Raw genomic sequence first — 5448 nt, 5'->3', positions numbered from 1 at the left:
AAAGATGGCAATTATTCTTTTGAAAATGAAAGAGAGCAATACTTTTTCGCAGCTCACGCTCAACGGACACGTTGGATTATCATTACGCTTAACACATGGAAAATGCGAAATCTGTACGACGATACAAAGCTGGACGATGACGCGCGGGTTAATATAATTTGAAATGTTCCTCGTAACGACACAATATCGATTTTATCTTTATCCCGGTATTCGGATAAATATTCATGTGGGTTCGAATGCGGATTATACGTTCGTTACACTATACGCCACAAGGTAGCTACGAAAATCTGTTGCTTTAAAAATCTTTTTGTCGCACACATTTTCTCGCCGATAGATACCTACGGATGCCTTTTACAAATACATGTTGTTGCGTATCTATCATAGGTATATGCGTAAATCTGTCGAACCTAAGGACTCCTTGTTTTAGGAAATTTGCTTTATTAGTTTATCGACTTGTCGCGTATGTACGAAAAACGATTGTCTCTGTATGAAAATTTAACTTTAAAGTTGGATCGGAAAAGTCGAATATAGGGATTTACAATTGCATAACGATCCTACAATTGTATTTATAATTGTATAACGAGTGTAATATAAAATCGTATAAACGGCGACAAAGATGAATCATCGCGTCGTTCAAAGTACGTTTAATGGATAGTGTCATTGCCGCGTTCTCTGTAGTATCTCGTGTATGTACATTTCTATGATCTACATAGCGCGTACAAAGATAGCGTGGAACGAATTATCTGTAAATTAACTCTAGATTAAGTCTTTCAAGGTGTGATGTTTACGATCGTACTTGTTAATAGATAGAAGTAGTTCGGATAAATATCAAAGTCAATGTGCTACGACCAGGATAATAATTTGTTGGGATATTCTCAAACTTTAAAGCGCGATCGCGATCATGCGACACAATCGCGTGAAAAAATAGTTTCGCAAGTTCTGAGATTATTGAAGTTTACGAGCGGAATTGATATACGCGTAGTAAATGTAAGAAAATGTTTGCACATAGCTGAACGTTGTTTACCCTTTGTATCATACGTATACAGCTATTTACATTAGTTCGCAGTATGGAATTTATTGGATTCGAACCTACACGGATAAGTATCGTGTTAGGCAAATCGATGTTTGACAACTGCAATCTACCGTAGTCGATCATTTAACGCGTTACAGCTGTGTCGTATTTTCTAAAGATTTCCACCTCTTGTTCGTCGAACCATTGTCCGCGAGTCGCGCGAGCAAAAGAAATAGCCGTTGAGAAGATCTTTTCGTCAACATTCGTATACCGTAACATAGGTACGCTCTGTTAATCAGATTCTATACGCGAGTCCTACTAAATATCGGTAACGGGTAACGTTCGTTGTTCAACGTTACCAACTACTGTCATTAGATAACGATCATTTTCGATTCACGTTCAACGTCGATGCGTACTCGATACGTTATACGTGTACAGTCGTTATTTGTAAAATATCGCATCAAGTACGCGAAACTTTCGCGAGATCTAGTCAAACGTGACCTTATCGAGAAACTTTTTCGAGTCACTCTCGTCGCTACGTACGCAACGTGTACCTGTTCAAACGAGTCCTAGTATAACTTACTTTGAATTTAATTAACGTAATATTAAGTTAATTTATATAGCTGTTTAAATAGTTGTTCGTCGAACGAATCGTTGCGTGCTCTATCCATTAATTATAGGTACATGGTAATTTTCCAACGATTACGACTATTTCACGAGCAAACTTTATTCGTCGCACGATAATAATTATAATTAAAGGCACGAATATTTATATCGATTTATTTCTAACTTACAGACGTTTCTTTAAACACGCTTAACTTTCTGTAAAGAACGTACCAGTTTGTTCGATTCTTTTACATTATATTTCGTTCGAACGTGTACGTTTCGAATACGTTTCTTTCCATAGTAATTACTATCGCGACGAATAAAACTTGCTATCGATATAATTATCATCGGTGCTGAATAACAATTTCAAATATCGAATGTACCGTGTGCTGCGTATTATGATCACTATCTGCAAGATTCGTTAATTCGCAAAAGACTATTTTGATAACGCAATTATTCGCCAAGAAGTTTCAACAGTTTCGTTGTTTACCGATGCGTAAACGCGTAGATACGCGAAAGCAATTTTTGTGCGTTGCACGATAGGATACTACTTATAGAGTAGCGAACTTCCTTTTTGATAATTTCTGGTATTTTACGTTTTATTGCTTACGTCGAGCAACTTTTTTTCAAATTGTACTCTTTTCAAATTTGTACTTTTGTTCAAATTGTATCGTTTGAATATTTTCGTAAATTACGATAATTTGTAAAATGCGATATCGTTTCAGAGATCAAGGTAGAAAGATAAAAGAAAATTAGAAAAGATATTAGACGTTTCTTGATACGTTTCTACAAATTTTATTTGAACAGAAGAAGAATCGCGTTTGAATCAACTTGATCGCTCGTAATTTCGATTTGACTTTAAATACGATTAATTTCCTATCAAGCACGTATCGATCGATCGATAAATAATAATTAAACGTTAACTATCGATTGAAAACAGATTATAAACAGCTATTACGTGACGTAAGGTTTCGCGAACGACAAGTACGATTATTGAAACGAATCTCTATGTTGCACGAGCACCAAGAGGTACGCATATTGCGCGAGGAAGTCACTTTTCGCTTCCATTCTTCTACAAAACACAGTAGTAACGCAAATCGTCTTGTTGTTCAGTTTATCCGTTTTGCTCGTTATCTAACCGTTCGTTCAGAGTCGAGATCGCGATATTTCGATCGAGTGATTAATTTCCCACTCGTTGTCGTTAAAACTTGTATCGGTAGCATGGGGTTGTAAACCAAATGATGCTAGATAAATTATTTCTATTTTTATGCACGTTGCAGAGTTCTATGCTCTACGAATCGTGCGCTTTTTATCAACGATAGTTAACTTTCGCATGTACGTAGTCCTCGATGTTCGGTAAAAGAAAAGTTGACAAAAGTTGGTCGAGATTAGCACGTTGATAAAAAAAAAAAGGAGTTAAAATATCGTTAAAACTGTAAAAGTATTCGTGTACATCGAACGCATGATTGCGAAGAAAGTTACGGTTAAAGTACAGTGAAAAGATAAAGTCTGGCCGCGACTAATCGTAAGACGTTTCATTGCCGAGATCCGTTTATTAACCTTTACCTGTTTATTACTTGTTTCGATCGTACGGTAGACGCTAATGCCAAATACCTACTGTAAAGTAAGGGTAAATGTAAGTTCAAAATGCGGACGAATTAGCGAGGATATACAGAACTTACTCGTAAGATTAGCACAGCTCAAAACGTATAGCTCAAAAATGCAAAACGTTCGGTTGTTTTAGTTCAAAGCGTTCTGGTTGGCTCAAAAGAAAATCGATACGAGGCAATGTTGTTTCTGTAGTGTAGGAATGTCGCACGAACGCAAATACGATATGGAACGCACGCGTAAAACTGTACTACAAGCGGATTACTTCACGGTGGATTTTGCCACAGCTTCTAATCGGTTCCTACGTAATGTCGATCTTTCAGAGTGCGCACAACCAAGCTAGATAATCGTATAATTAAGCAACGACTTATCGATCGAATCCGACAGAGATCGAACGATCGGCCGCAGAATCGAACGAATGGCTCCGATTACGCGACTGATCGTTTCGAGAATACGCGTCCGCGCGCGAACACGAGTTAGACATATTTTATTATTTGAACTTTCACTTTCTTTTTTCAAGCAATTAGCAAATTCATTTGGAAGTTACATGGAATTAAAAGGTACGTTACGAACTCGAACGTAAGCGAGTAGTACCATTGTTCTAAAAAGCTTTGATTCTATTATGCGTGACGAAGTACACTCGCGTAGACGATTATTTCGCTTCGACGTTGACGATATTTTCTATATAAGTACCTATATATGTACGTATATGTACAAGTATCTACGGTGAAAAATTCAGATTCGAAAGATATCGATGTCGAATCAAGAACCAATTAAGTTATTTATTCCTTCGTCGACGTTTACGTTAGTTATCGTTGTTTGTTTGCCAATTATTTAAATATATCATGTTACACGTACGTTCAATATTTTAACTTTATTTAACTACACATAATATACTGATTTAACAGTTAGTTTAACAGCTAGGTTGGTTATACGCGACCGTTTAGATAAAATTATCGAACTTTGATACCTGTTAGCGCGGCACATGAAAATTTCGTGAAATAATCGATATCCATAGAATCGTAGAAATTTGAATAATAACTATGGAATTCAAAGCGTACTTTGAAAATCGTGATATGTGCTTTATCGATTCTTTACTACTTATTGATTATTGGTGCTGTTTGTAATAATCGGTGCTGGTGTACGCCATATTTAGACCACATATTTTCATCATAGAGATTTAGCGGCAGAGATTTAGTGTAAGAATTAGCGGCCGAAAATGATACGTAAAACCCAATAGAATAGGTAAAATTTTCTTCTTTTGCTTTCGAGCGAATCTTTCTTCCATTTGTTGACGTACAAAATTAGAATAGCGTATCCTAGCGTACCAAAGCGCTAGGAAATTGAAGAGAAAAACTATAACAGAATCAGGTGCACCTTTTCGTTTTTCACAAAGCAAGTGTGAATCGTTGTTTCGTTATATTCGAAATACGTACTTGTATTAATATTACATACATACGTATTATGTTATAGATCAGTGCTATCCGAGTTTTACGAGTAATACCGATACTTTGTCTTATTTATCGAATTATGCAGCGCAGAATAACGCGTACCGTTTTTATCGCGTGAAATTTCTATCTCGAATAATCGGTTCTTTACAGAACCTCTAAAGGGCTGGATCACGTTTGATCATAATTGAAAAACACTCTTACGCGGCTTTACGATTAAGAAGTGTCTCGATACGAAACAGTCGAAAAAGGGAATAACCTGATGATCGATTGGAAAATATAAGCCTATCGAAAATGGGTATCGAAGATATCCAAGATGTTTGGTAAGAAACGATCGATATTAGTTTAGTCGTTGCGTTACTTTAACTTAATCGACGCTAGTTTGCGTAACTAACGTTCATCGATATCTTTGACACGTCGAGACGATGAGAAAACACGTGTGTAAATAGGTATTCCCAAAATCAAACGCAAAGATAATTTTGTTATGGAATTGATCGACGACGTATTGAATTTTAAAACTGCTCTTCTATCAGAGGCGGGAAATGCGACTTATCGTATTTTCATCCGTAGTCTTCGTATACGTAGAAGAGAAAAATATTACGAGATTAGCATAGCGAAGAAGAACACCGTGGACAGCACCGCTGTAAATTGACGATCGTAATTCACTGTTCTTAACTTACTGGTCTATGTTCGCGCTATACGACACGATAGTGCGTATAATTTCGACGTATTTTATTATTTTCACGCATTGCTATGTAAATATCTTCATTCTGC

General features: G+C 36.5%; 1 protein-coding gene across 1 annotated transcript in view; it reads right to left on the bottom strand.

Moving 5' to 3' along the window:
• LOC138182025 (uncharacterized) overlaps nt 1–5448 on the bottom strand; it is a 52685-nt gene that overhangs the window by 39016 nt on the left and 8221 nt on the right. The gene's annotated exons all lie outside the window — the stretch shown is intronic.

This window comes from Bombus flavifrons, chromosome 7, assembly GCF_040668555.2.
Source record: "Bombus flavifrons isolate JBK064 chromosome 7, iyBomFlav1_principal, whole genome shotgun sequence".
Classification (NCBI taxonomy): Eukaryota; Metazoa; Arthropoda; class Insecta; order Hymenoptera; family Apidae; genus Bombus; species Bombus flavifrons.
Note: the sequence above shows the minus strand (reverse complement) of the source record. Positions and strands in the feature narration are given on the sequence as shown.